The 15166-nt window shown below is 38.8% G+C and overlaps 1 protein-coding gene across 10 annotated transcripts in view; it reads left to right on the top strand.

Annotated features, from left to right (window-relative positions):
• Nucleotides 1–15166, top strand: part of GRIP1 (glutamate receptor interacting protein 1) — a 920176-nt gene that overhangs the window by 747014 nt on the left and 157996 nt on the right. The gene's annotated exons all lie outside the window — the stretch shown is intronic.

The raw sequence follows: 15166 nt of genomic DNA, 5'->3' as shown, positions 1-15166 counted from the left end.
TGGCAGTTAGGGGAGGAGCTATATAGCAGCTTTGCTGTGGGTGGACTCTTGCAGCTTCCTGTTGGGAAGGAGAATATATTCCATAAGTAATGGATGATCCGTGGACTGGATACACTACAAGAGAAATAAATTTATCAGGTAAGCATAAATTATGTTTTTCGCGCATTTTATGCGCAGTTGATATTCAGACTGAGACATCCAGCTTCCCTAAAGGAGTCCTCTGGCATCTAGGACCACTATAGAGGGTTTTTTTCCTGCAAAAATCGTGTTTAAGGGCAGGTAGGAGCCACAGCAGAGCTGTGGCAGTGTGTTTGACTGTTTTTTAACGATTTTACCATTTTTCTAATCCGGTTTGGGGCCTAAGGGGTTAATCATCCATTTGCAAGTGGGTGCAATGCTGCTTTAGTCTCTTATACACACTGTAAACATTTCGTAGAGTTTACTACTTTTTAACACTGTTTTGCAGCTTATGTGGTAGTTTTTTTCTCTTAAAGGCACAGTACCATTTTTGTTTAATTGCTTTTTCACATTTATTAAAGTGTTTTCCAAGCTTGCTGGTCTCATTACTAGTCTGTTAAACATGTCTGACATAGAGGAAACTCCTTGTTCATTATGTTTAGAAGCCATTGTGGAACCCCCTCTTAGAATGTGTACCAAATGCACTGACCTTTCTATAAGTTATAAAGACCATATTATGGGTTTTAAAGATTTATCACCAGAGCTTTCTCAGACTGACAAAAGGGAGGTTAAACCACCTAGCTCTCCCAATGTGTCAGAACCTATATCTCCCGCGCAAGTGACGCCAAGTACATCTGGCGCGTCCAATGCGTTTACCTTACAAGACATGGCGGCAGTTATGAATCATACCCTCACAGAGGTATTGTCCAAACTGCCAGGGTTACAAGGAAAGCGAGACAGCTCTGGGGCTAGAACAAATACAGAGCTTTCTGACGCTTTAGTAGCTATGTCTGATATACCCTCACAATGTACAGAAGCCGAAGCAGGAGAGCTTCTATCTATGGGTGACATTTCTGATTCAGGGAAGGCGTTACTTCAGTCTGACTCTGAAATGACAGCATTTAAATTTAAGCTTGAACACCTCCGCTTGTTGCTCAGGGAGGTTTTAGCGACTCTGGATGACTGTGACACCATTGTAGTCCCAGAGAAATTGTGTAAAATGGACAAATACTTTGCAGTGCCTGTTTACACTGATGTTTTTCCAATCCCTAAGAGGTTTTCAGAAATTATTACGAAGGAATGGGATAGACCAGGTGTACCGTTCTCTCCCCCTCCTGCTTTTAAAAAGATGTTTCCCATAGATGCCACTACACGGGACTCGTGGCAGACGGTCCCTAAGGTGGAGGGAGCAGTCTCTACCCTAGCTAAGCGTACAACTATCCCCGTTGAGGACAGTTGTGCTTTCTTAGATCCAATGGATATAAAATTAGAGGGTTTCCTTAAGAAAATCTTTATACAACAAGGTTTTATTCTCCAGCCTCTTGCATGCATTGCCTCAGTCACTGCTGCAGCGGCTTTCTGGTTCGAGTCTCTTGAAGAGGCTCTACAGGTGGAGACCCCGTTGGATGATATCCTAGACAGGCTTAAAGCTCTTAAGTTAGCCAATTCATTTATTTCTGACGCCGTTTTTCATTTAACAAAGCTAACGGCTAAGAATTCAGGTTTTGCCATTCAGGCGCGTAGGGCGCTATGGTTAAATCCTGGTCAGCTGACGTTACTTCAAAGTCTAAGCTTCTCAACATCCCCTTCAAAGGGCAGACCCTATTCGGGCCTGGACTGAAGGAGATCATTTCTGATATTACTGGAGGAAAAGGCCACGCCCTTCCCCAGGATAGGTCCAACAAATTAAGGACCAAACAGACTAATTTTCGTTCCTTTCGAAAATTCAAGACTGGCGCAGCTTCAACTTCCTCTACTTCAAAACAAGAAAGAAATTTTGCCCAGTCCAAGCCAGTCTGGAGACCTAACCAGGCTTGGAACAAGGGAAAGCAGGCTAAAAAACCTGCTGCTGCCTCTAAGACAGCATGAAGGAGTAGCCCCCGATCCGGGACCGGATCTAGTTGGGGGCAGACTTTCTCTCGTCGCCCAGGCTTGGGCAAGAGACGTCCAGGATCCCTGGGCTCTGGAGATTGTTTCCCAGGGATATCCTCTGGATTTCAAAGCCTCAAACCAGATAAAGAGAGAGGCATTCTTACTTTGCGTTCAAGACCTTCTGGTTATGGGAGTGATCCACCCAGTTCCAAGGGAGGAACAGGGGCAAGGATTCTATTCAAATCTGTTTATAGTTCCCAAAAAAGAGGGAACTTTCAGACCAATCTTGGATCTCAAGATCCTAAACAAATTTCTCAGGGTCCCATCCTTCAAGATGGAGACTATTCGAACCATCCTACCTATGATCCAGGAGGGTCAATATATGACTACCGTGGATTTAAAGGATGCTTATCTCCACATTCCGATACTCAGAGATCATCATTGGTTTCTCAGGTTTGCCTTCCTAGACAGGCATTACCAGTTTGTGGCTCTTCCCTTCGGGTTAGCCACGGCACCAAGAATCTTTACGAAGGTTCTAGGGTCCCTACTGGCGGTTTTAAGGCCACGAGGCATTGCGGTGGCTCCTTACCTAGACGACATTCTGATACAGGCGTCGAATTTTCAAATCGCCAAGTACCATACAGACATTGTTCTGGCATTCCTGAGGTCTCATGGGTGGAAGGTGAATGAAGAAAAGAGTTCTCTCTCCCCTCTCACAAGAGTTTCCTTCCTAGGTAGATAGTAGATAGATTCAATAGAAATTAAGATTTTTCTGACAGAGGTCAGGTTGTCAAAGCTTCTAACTTCCTACCGTGCTCTTTATTCCACTTCTCAGCCGTCAGTGGCTCAGTGTATGGAAGTAATCGGCTTAATGGTAGCGGCAATGGACATAGTTCCGTTTGCCCGCCTACATCTCAAACCACTGCAACTTTGCATGCTCAATCAGTGGAATGGGGATTACACAGATTTGTCCCCTCTGCTAAATCTGGATCAAGAGACCAGGGATTCTCTTCTCTGGTGGCTATCTTGGGTCCATCTGTCCAGGGGAATGAGGTTCCGCATGCCAGAATGGACTATAGTGACGACAGATGCCAGCCTTCTGGGCTGGGGCGCAGTCTGGAACTCCCTGAAGGCTCAGGGTTCGTGGACTCAGGAGGAAGCCCTCCTTTCGATAAACATTCTAGAACTAAGAGCGATATTCAATGCTCTTCAGGCTTGGCCTCAGCTAGCTGCGGCCAGGTTTATCAGATTTCAGTCGGACAACATCACGACTGTAGCCTATATCAACCATCAGGGGGGTACAAGGAGCCCCCTGGCGATGTTGGAGGTTTCAAAGATAATTCTATGGGCAGAGGTTCACTCTTGCCATCTCTCAGCTATCCATATCCCAGGAGTAGAGAACTGGGAGGCGGATTTCCTAAGTCGGCAGACTTTTCATCCGGGGGAGTGGGAGATCCATCCGGAGGTATTTGTCCAGTTGATTCAACTATGGGGCAAACCAGAACTGGATCTCATGGCGTCTCGTCAGAACACCAAGCTTCCTCGTTACGGGTCCAGGTCCAGGGATCCCAAGGTAGCGCTGATAGATGCTCTAGTAGCGCCCTGGTCCTTCAGCCTGGCTTATGTGTTTCCACTGTTTCCTCTGCTCCCTCGTCTGATTGCCAAGATCAAGCAGGAGAGAGCTTCAGTGATTTTGATAACATCCAAATCTAATTTCTCTGCGTCTGACTGCTTGGAGATTGAACGCTTGATTCTATCAAAGCGTGGTTTTTCCGAGTCGATCATTGATACCTTAATTCAGGATTCCTAGAATCTTATCCTTTCTGCAAGAGGGATTGGAGAAAGGATTGTCTGCTAGTTCCTTAAAGGGACAGATTTCTACTCTGTCTATTCATTTGCACAAACGTCTGGCTGAGGTTCCAGACGTTCAGGCGTTTTGTCAGGCTTTAGTTAGAATTAAGCCTGTGTTTAAACCTGTTGCTCCGCCATGGAGTTTAAATTTAGTTCTTAAAGTTCTTCAAGGGGTTCCGTTTGAACCTTTGCATTCCATAGATATTAAACTTTTATCTTGGAAAGTTCTTTTTCTGGTAGCTATCTCCTCGGCTCGAAGAGTTTCGGAGTTGTCTGCTTTACAGTGTGATTCCCCTTATCTGATTTTCCATGCAGATAAGGTAGTTTTGCGTACCAAACCTGGGTTTCTTCCTAAGGTAGTATCTAATAAGAACATCAATCAGGAGATTGTTGTTCCTTCATTATGTCCTAATCCTTCCTCAAAGAAGGAACGTCTTTTACACAATCTTGATGTGGTTCGTGCTTTTAAGTTTTATTTACAAGCTACGAAGGATTTTCGTCAAACATCTGCTTTGTTTGTTGTGACAGAGGAGAGGCCAAAAGACTTCGGCAACTTCTCTTTCTTTTTGGCTGAGAAGCATAATCCGCTTAGCTTATGAGACTGCTGGCCAGCAGCCTCCTGAAAGAATTACAGCTCATTCCACTAGAGCGGTGGCTTCCACATGGGCTTTTAAAAATGAGGCCTCTGTTAAACAGATTTGTAAGGCGGCGACTTGGTCTTCGCTTCACACTTTTTCTAAATTCTACAAATTCGATACTTTTGCTTCTTCGGGGGCTATTTTTGGGAGAAAGGTCTTACAGGCAGTGGTGCCTTCCATTTAAGTTTCCTGCCTTGTCCCTCCCTTCATCCGTGTCCTAAAGCTTTGGTATTGGTATCCCACAAGTAATGGATGAACCCGTGGACTGGATACACCTTTACAAGAGATAACAAAATTTATGCTTACCTGATAAATTTATTTCTCTTGTGGTGTATCCAGTCCACGGCCCGCCCTGTCATTTTAAGGCAGGTGTTTTTTATTTTTAAACTACAGTCACCACTGCACCCTATAGTTTCTCCTTTTTTCTTGCTCGTCTTCGGTCGAATGACTGGGGGTGGCAGTTAGGGGAGGAGCTATATAGACAGCTCTGCTGTGGGTGTCCTCTTGCAACTTCCTGTTGGGAAGAATATCCCACAAGTAATGGATGAACCCGTGGACTGGATACACCACAAGAGAAATAAATTTATCAGGTAAGCATAAATTTTGTTTTTGCATTCAATATTCCAATATGTATATCAAGTGTTCAAATATTATTTGTTCTATTGAAACATTCAAATAGCAGAACAGGTGTCAAGGTGATCATGCATTTTAACATTCAAATATCAAGATATAAACATTCACTCATCACTATTGTTCATATACCAGTGCCACTCTGCAGTAAATCACCATATTCTCCATATGCAATTTGTCCATCTTGGAATTTAAACCAACAATTTTAAGAGAAGAACATTTTGGCTCACAGTGACAAAGATGTAGAGAACCATGTGCAGCAATTAAGCAATCGGACAATCTATGATACCAGTGAAGAATTTGATAACAAATGTTGCACTCACTTTTCTCCTGTTTTCATATTGTGTCTGGTGTAAATATTGAAAATGACTGCATCCATCACCATAGAGTTAGCTTTTAAAAAATTACATTCATGTTTATTTAAAGGGACATTAAACACTAAACAAATGCTAGATAGAATGATGCATTCAAAGAAAAGATTAGTCTGAAAATAACATGTAGATGTATGTTTTAAAGGTTCATTAGATGTTTAAATATTGACAAAATAAGTGTGAAATTTTAGTGTCTATAAAACAATGTGAGCTGCCATGTTGTAACTTGGGGTTACCTCATCTGCTGTGGCCAATTAGGGACAGTTATAAATAGGTCAATAGAGTGTGCAGCCAATAGCTGTGTGGAATATAACAGTGCTCTGCACTTCCATTTCTAACAGGAACTGAAAAGCTCACAATTTCAGAAGGGAATTACAGGAAAAGGGGACAAAATAAATAATGGAAGAATATTGCAGAAGTTTTTCTATAGATTTATCATTTTATATTACCATCTCAAAGTGTTTAATGTCCCTTTAAGGAAGAAATGCAAATTCGGTAGCAGATAGAAAAACCAGAAAGGTTGAGTATATTGTGTTAGCAATAAGCATGGGATTATATGTCATTAAAGATGACATTTGTGTGTGATATTTAGCAAACTGGAAAGTGACAGCAATAAGAAATTCTGTGGTTTCTCAAGCTTTTTCCACCTAGTAATTCCCTTAGCTGCTCCAGAGACCGTCTGGGGACACAAAACACATTTTATGTCACCACAGCTCATCATTAGTTAAGTGGCAGCACTGCTTTTAACAGGTCAGACACATAAATCAGACGCATATAAGCTTACAGTTATGCTATATAAACGCACCTGGTATGCTCCCGGATTTCTCTTTGCGCTTCTTGTACTATAAATATAAAGTTATTATCTCAGGATATTGAATGTATTTTTCTCACACTCCATGCAAATATTTAGAAAGCTGATGCATTTGTGTCTATAGTTTTCTTAAAGCAGAAAGAGGTTGTTACGGTCTTTGAAATCCTCAACACTGAGATACTTATCTACATGAACATAAATAAAATACCTTACTTAGACTTTGTAATGAGACTGTGATTAAAGTGATGGTAAATCCTAGCGTTTCAAAAGCACTAGGATTTGCCATCAATAAAAATAAAGGCCACCTGGATTCATCAGTTAAAAAAAAAAATGGATTAAAAGGTGCCCTTATTTTGCTGCAGGACGATCGGCCCGCACTGCAATTGGCTAAGAGATGGAAACATCACCTAATTGAAAACTTAGCAGTGCCATGGGCCGTCATAGCTAAGCAGTGAAGCTGTGGTGAAATAAAGGCATCTTTTAAACTGATTAATGAAGGTGGCCTTTATTTTTAGTAATGGTAAATCCTAGCATTTAAGCAAGGATTTGCCATCACTTTAAAGAGACATTAAACACTTTGAGATGGTTATATAAAATTATAAACTGTATATATAAAAAAACTCTGCAATATACTTTCATAATTTATTTTGTCCCCTTTTCCTGTAATTCCATTCTGAAATTGTGAGATTTTCAGTTCCTCTTACAAAGTGCAGAACACTGTTATATTCCACACCGTCATTGGCTGCACACTCTAGTGACCTATTTATAACTGTCCCTAATTGGCCATAGCAGAGAAGGTAACCTAAGTTACAACATGGCAGCTCCCATTGTTTTCTAAGCACTCAAACTTTATTCTTATTTTGTCAATATTTAAACAGCTAATTAGACATTAAAAAACACACATCTACAAGTTATTCCCAGGCTAATCTTTTCTTTGAATGCATCATTCTATCTAGCATTTGCTTAGGGGCATATTTATTAAGCTCCGTATGGAGCTTGAAGCCCCGTGTGCCTGAAGGCTCGCCAGAAACACAAGTTATGAAGACCGCTGCTCCATAACCTGACCGCCTGCTCTGAGGTGGCGGACAGACATCGCCAAAAATCAACCAGATCCAATACGATCGGTTTGATTGACACCCCCTGCTAGCGGCCGCGAATCTGCAGGGGGTGCCGTTGCTGGTGAATTGCTGGTGTATGCTGTCGGCATTTATCGATGTGCGGCGGACATGATCCGCAATATCGGCCTCCTAGTGTTTAATGTCCCTACGTGTAAAGGGATTTTAAATATGTGAATAAGGTACTGTGATGTTTGGTCTTCTGTTTATTACGATAAAAAAATATTTAAAATGTTGATCTTTATGCAAACCAGTTTTGCTCCATTCTAAAACTTGTGGAAATATTTTTAACAAATAATATTACTTTTATATATTTTAATTGGATTGTTACAGTTTTGCCTTACAAGCATTTCTTCTGTAAAATCTTTTTTACTGTGTGTATTTATCCGTACTGACTTATTGTAATTTCCTGCAAAATTCATAAATCCTATTAAAAATAAATAACGTAAAATAAAAATACTAGCACACATTAAGTAATTTTCCGAATCAGTGAGCAATTTAAAATGTAACTTATGTCCCATCATTTCCCAATCTTATAAACAACCACCTGGTAAATATCACAAAGAAGTTAGTTTTTTATTTTTACATTTTTTTGTCTCGTTACCTGTTTCAATCAGTGAAACCACCAAAAGCTTTGGAAAAAAAACAAAACAAGTTACCTATAAAGTTTCTGGGCTTTAAGAATTGTTTTCTTGTTTTTCTAAACTAGTGTTAATTAACATATACCTTAAAGGTATATGAGTCCTTGTAGTTATGCAGGGGGATCGCTGACCAAACGCTGTTTTCGGCAGTCCCTTGCGCTACAGTGGTATTCCCAGGCTTCATGAGAGTGGCGACTGAAGTCGCAATGTACACGTGGTGACGTCACAAAGAGGCTGGGCCCGGATTCACCGGTAGCTGCAAGGGTGCAGGATGGGGAGGAGTTTTTACTAAACCCTCAATCTCAGCTTCCATATCAGCTATAAAGCTCCAAGACCCCTCATTTGTAATAGTCTTGGAGAAGTACTACAAATCAGATCTTTTAAAAATAAAGAAATGTGTATGTATAGAGACCCCTAATAACATTTGTTTTTCAGTAGACAAGTCCCTCTCTTTTTGTATAGTCAGGTGATCACAGTGGTACCAGCGAACACCTTGCAAGAAAAAATTGCTTTTCTTTCTTTACTGCACAATGGGGCCTCTCTAATCTATAACTCCCAAAAGCCTGTATGGGCCCCTATTTCAAATGTGGCTAACTTTGATGATAATTTAGTAAAGTAATCACAGTAACCGCAGTGGTCAGTGGGCAATTTTCAATATTATTTACTAAAATATACCCAAAAAATTATACTAAAGAGCTCAAAATTGGCTCAGCACTGGGTTGAAAGGGTTTAGTAGTGAAAGGGTTAAACAATAAATAAGTGCTAGAAATATTGATGGTATTCAAAGATTAGTCTTAGTTATATTAGTTGTTTAAATATTGAAGATATCCTGTAAGTGTAAAGGTTTAGTTTCTGTAAAGTACTTTAATTCTTTTCCATGTTTGAACATTTTTTTTCATTTATCTGTGTTTATGCAAACAAGGTTCTGTGGAAACCCTTTTAGATAATACTATGTTCCACACAGTATATTTAATTTCCTGTTTAATATATGTCATTAATTGTCCTCAGCAGTAAAGATAGATAAGGGGATACTTAAAGGGACAGTCTGCAATATAATTTTTATTGTTTTAAAAGTTACATAATCCCTTTATTACCCATTCCCCAGTTTTGCACAACAACACAGTTATATTAATATACTTTTTACCTCTGTGATTACCTTGTATCTAGGAACCTTCTGTCAGCCCCCTGATCACATGACTGTGACTGTTTAATATTATCTACTGTCTTGCGTTTAGTATTGTCTTGTGCTAAATCTTAAATAACTCCCTGGGCGTTAACACAGTGTTATCTATATGGCCCACGTGAACTAACAGTCTCTTGTTGTGAAAAGTAATTTAAAAAGCATGGGATAAGAGGCAGCCCTCAAGGGCTTAGAAATTAGCATATGAGCCTACCTAGGTTTAGTTTCAGCTAAGAATACCAAGAGAACAAAGCAAATTTGATGATAAAAGTAAATTGGAAAGTTGATTAAAATTACAAGTCATATCTGAATAATGAAAGTTTAATTTTGACTAGACTGTCCCTTTAAGTTAAAACATGGCACCCATTACTTTATAGAAGCTCAGTGGAATTTAGAAACCCAACAATTTTCAGAGTTAAATTACAAGGAAAGGAGATAAAATATTGAATGAATGTATATTGCAAAGCTTTTTACGTAATTTTATATTGTAATCACTGTCTGTTTACTATCCCTTTAATTCCCTTGCTGATTCCTAAAGTATTACTACTTGCTCCTAACATTGTAAATTAGTATGCATGTATCTAAATTCCTTCTCTAGTCTTTACAAATGTGTGTCTGGTTTTATGGAAATGTCGCCCCCTGTTGTTAGTGAAATGAATTATGTTGTATTTGTAGATAGACTCATTTGCATATTTACAAACCTTTGAAGGTTTGCTGTAAAAACACAAACCATTATGTGCTTCTGTCTTTCCCTTTATGAGGTAAAAATATGATCTCCTGCTTCACCCCCTGAATTGTGAAAGGGACAGAAAACTATGTTACTTTGTTTCTTTTTCCAAGACTAACTGAGAGCTAAACTTGTGGTTGCCTTACAGCACTAGCGCAGGGAGGAGAGTGCCTTTATGTTACCTTGTCTGATGCCTACCTCTAAATTCATATACTGTAATTATTTATTAATAATACATGAGGATATTCCCCAGTGCTATAATGATATGTGCATGACTACAGAGGAAAATTAGGAAAACAAATATTAAATGAAAGATAATGTGCTCCCCATCTCCATATTAAAATCGCTGATTAACCAAATCCAACAACTATGTAATTCATTTGGGCATATAAAGTTCTGAGAATTGCCACTTAAAGTGAAGGTAAAGTAATCCGGTATTCAAGACAACCAAGCATTTCTCAATATTACCTTAATATAGAAGCTAAGTTATTTTTTAGTTTACTGCTATAGTTTTCTAAACAAATATATTTCAAATTCCCTACCGTTTTGCTGCAGACTCCTCCTAAGCCCTACTTCCGTGTTCTGCATTGTCTGACGGTCCCACATCCTCTCTGTGCCACTCAAAAGCGCATTCCCAATTCAGAATAAACCGCGCATGCGCTACTCGCTGATGCGGCTTTCCACTGCGCATGCACCATGTCCGTGAAGCTCATGACGTAGTGAGGGATTCCTAACTGTAATAAAGAGGCATGCATGACACGGGTCCGTGTGCAGTTTTCAATACAAAGAGAATTCAATAGCGCATGCGCAGATGATTAAAGATGCAGATGACGTGGAGAGACGGCCGCCTAACGGCCGATATTTCCATTGGCCAAAATAAAAACGTGATCAAAAGTAAAAAAAAAAAAATACGGGTTGAATTTTCGTAAGTTTAGAAATTGCCTTTATAAAGGTGATAACTTGAGTTATACGCAAATATAAAAAAAAAGATGAATGAAACATATTAATTTTACACCATTAATGCTATTCTTCATTGAGATTAAGGTAACTTTACCATCACTTTAAGATCTTATAACAACCCATTTTATCTGGGGTGCTGCAGTTCCTAATATACTATAATACTACATAGGGGGATTAAAAACTAACACTTTATTTAACATATATACTGTAACGAACAAAATTACCAAAATGGATCAAATTAAAGAGGTGGGTAATCACCATCCACTTCTATATATTCATGTAATAATGATCCAACAAAGTTTAAAACAATGTGTGAGAGGGCTATGTGCCCTAGAGGTGCTGTTGCTGAGATCGCAGGAGAAAGAGTAACAGTAAAGTGAAGAAAAAACTGTGCAGGGAATTATAGACTCACACCGGACATACAGACTATGTACTCAGAATATCCTATGCTCCTTATTATATGCACATGATATTACACATAATATGCACACAGAGCTAGTACCATTTAGGGTCAAAATTACGCTTAGACTATAAGTCGCTATCTTAAATAATCGTTAGTATCTAGAGAGACAAGCCGTAACTCCTACGGACAGCAACAACGCCACCCGGACACGCCCACCAACGCGTTTCGTCACTGGTGAATATATAGAAGTGGATGGTGATTACCCACCTCTTTAATTTGATCCATTTTGGTAATTTTGTTTGTTACAGTATATATGTTAAATAAAGTGTTAGTTTTTAATCCCACTATGAATTATCCTACTAGTGCCTAATTCAGCACTTGGCTTTAATGCCACAAATCCTTTGAATTTCTCTAACATATTAATACTATAATACTACAAAGCAGCGAGACTCGCATATGGTGGGGTGCTTTTATCTTAGAGAGTAAACAGACGGAACTTGAGCAAGCTTGCCTACCAGCAGGTTTTTCCTTAACGAGACCTCATCTGATTACCTAAACATAATAGCAAATAAACAATTTGAGCCTAGCACCTTTCTTTTAAAAAAAAAAAAAAAAAAACTCTTGTAGCAAACGTATTCAGGGTGCATGTTGTTATAAAGGTTTCTGCTTACCCCCATCCAAAGCATATATAAATCTCTTCTTTATTATAGTGACAGTTCCATAAAAAGCAGCAACGTTTTGGGCTACACTGAGCCCTTAATCATGCTATAGATAGATATGTTACATACACAAACATTTTTAAACACTTTTTTTTTGTATTTAATTACTTACAAATGTGGGGGCATTCTATCTAGTACAATTTTCTTTTCTCTCCAGCCATCCAGTGGTCAAAAGTCCACATAGCATTCTATATTCATTCATTAATCGCCCCCTGTTGGTCAAAACATATACAAAATAAACCACACTGTATAAAAAACACTATTAAAGGGATAGTAAACACTAACATTGTTATTGTTTTAAAAGTTAGATAACGCCTTTACTACCCATTCCCCAGCTTTGCACAACCAACATTGTTATATTAAAGGGACACTGAACCCAAATTTTTTCTTTCGTGATTCAGATAGAGCATTGTGAAATCAGCCAATAGGATTAGAGCTACTGAAATTATATTGGCTGTTTAAATCAGCCAATAAGATTTCAGTAGCTCTCATTCTATTGGCTGATTTCAAAATTTCAGCCAATAGGAATGCAAGATACCCAAAAAAAAAAATGGGGTACCTTGCATTCAATCTTCAGTGTGCAGCAGACAATCGCATGAAGAGGAGCCTTCACGCCGCTGAGGATCCGCGTATTGGGGAAGCCAGCTCCGCACCTCTGCGCCGTCTTTGCTCCGGATGAAGATAGAAGATAATGGAGCCGCCTGAAAGAAGACCTTCACCGCCGGACTTCAGGAATGGTGAGTAATTATTTGTGGCTTAGTCTTAGGCTTTTTTTTTTTGGGGTGGCTTTTTTTTTAGATTAGGTTTTTTAGGCTGTAAAAGAGCTGATTGCCCCTTTAAGGGCAGTAAAAGAGCTGAATGCCCTTTAAAGGGCAATGCCCATACAAATGCCCCTTTAGGGGCAATGGGTAGTTTAGGTTTTTTTAGTGTTATTTTTTTATTTTGGAGGGTTTGGTGGGTGGGGGGATTTTACTGTTAGGGGGGACTTAGTATTTTTTACATGTAAAAGAGCTGTTTAACTTAGGTCCATGCCCTACAAAAGGCCCTTTTGAGGGCTATTGGTAGTTTAGTTTAGTGGATGTTTTTATTTCGGGGGGCTTTTTTATTTTCATAGGGATTAGGTTTATTTTTTTTTATATTTGATAATTTTGTTTATTTTTTTCTGTAATTTTAGACTTTTTTATTTTTTGTAGTTTTAGATTTATTTAATTTAATCTTAGTTTTTTTTTAAGTAATGTTATTTTTTTTCATTGTAACTTAGTATTTTTTTATTTGATGTAATTGGGGTTAATTTCGGGAGTGTTAGGTCAGGGAGCTTAGTAATTAAATTAGTTATTTGCGTTGTGAGGGTTGGCGGTTTAGGAGTTAATAGGTTAATTAGGTTCATTGCGATTTTGGGAATTTGTCGGTTTAGGGGTTAATACGTTAATTAAGTTTATTGCAATGTGGGGGTTTGCAGTTTAGGGGTTAATATTTTAATTATGTTATTTGCGTTGTTTAATTTGCGGATTAGGGGTTAATTACTTTATTATTTTGCGATGTGGGGGTTAGCGGTTTAGGTGTTTGTTAATACTTTGTGCGGGTGGTTAGGTTTTTTTTGTTATACTTCGTGCGGGTGGTTAGGTGTTTTTTTTTATTAAACTTCGTGCGGGTGGTTAGGTTTTTTTATTATTTTGTGTGGGCAGTAAGGTTTTTTTTGTTATTTTGTGCGGGTGGATACGTGTTTTTTGTTATTTTGTGCGGGCGGTTGCGTTTTTTTCCCCTTAATGTTGTTTGTCTGTGCTGCATCCAGGTGGATTCGGAAAATGGCAGGGTTGTGAAAGAATCCAACTGTTGTGGATTCTCTAACCACCCTGCCATTTTGAAGCTGCATCCAGGTGGATTCTTTTGGTTGCACGTGCAACCAACATTCTTTTGGCTGCCTCGCACATCCAACATTCCTTTTTCGGCCTTGTGCAGCCAACATTCCTTTGAGGATGCATGCTCAACTTGCGACAATGACGGACACGTTACAAAAGCAATTATAGTATAGATACTTTTTACCTCTGTGATTACCTTGTATCTAAGCCTCTGCAGACTGCCCCTTATTTCAGTTCTTTTGACAGACTTGTATTTTAGCCAATCAGTGCTGACTCCTAGGTAACTCCACGGGCGTGAGCGCAATGTTAGCTATATGGCACACTTGAAAAACTGTCATAATGCATTCAGATAAGAGGCGGCTTTCAACTAAGAATACCAAGATAACAACGCAAAATTGATTATAAAATTAAATTGGAAAGTTGTTTAAAATGACATGCCCTATCTGAATCATGAAAGTTTATTTTTGACTAGACTGTCCCTTTAAACAGCATTTACTTACTATATGCAATGCATAGCTTTAATATGTTTAGCTGCTGCTCTTTCATACATGGTAGGACAGATTTTGCTTAATAGGAAAAGTAAAATGCAGATGGCAATAACCTCAAGATTCGAATCTAACCCATTATCTGAACAAGGATTATTCTCTAAAAGTAAAATAAAAATGCATAAAATAATATAACCCATGTTACTCCAGGGTTGAGAAAAGTTTTTATAAGACATTTCTATTGTAAAAATAAAAAAAAAATCAAATTTTAGCATCCATTGAATCCACCCAAAGTGGTTAAATAAAGTAAATGTGTGCTCCAGTGGCACTTCTGATGAGGTATTGGCTGTATCCTCATCTGGCACAGACTGATCATTTAAAGGGACAGTCTAGGCCAAAATAAACTTTCATGATTCAGATAGAGCATGTCATTTTAAACAATTTTCCAATTTACTTTTATCACCAATTTTGCTTTGTTCTCTTGGTATTCTTAGTTGAAAGCTTAACCTAGGAGGTTCATATGCTAATTTCGTAGACCTTGATTGCCACCTCTTTTCAGAATGCATTTTAACAGTTTTTCACCACTAGAGGGTGTTAGTTCATGTGTTTCATATAGATAACACTGTGCTCTTGCACATGAAGTTATCTGGGAGCAGGCACTGATTGGCTAAACTGCAAGTCTGTCAAAAGAACTGAAATAAAGGGGAAGTTTGCCGAGGCTTAGATA

This window comes from Bombina bombina, chromosome 6, assembly GCF_027579735.1.
Source record: "Bombina bombina isolate aBomBom1 chromosome 6, aBomBom1.pri, whole genome shotgun sequence".
NCBI lineage: Eukaryota > Metazoa > Chordata > Amphibia > Anura > Bombinatoridae > Bombina > Bombina bombina.
The sequence above is the reverse complement of the archived record's forward strand: the minus strand, read 5'-3'. Positions and strand labels throughout refer to the sequence as shown.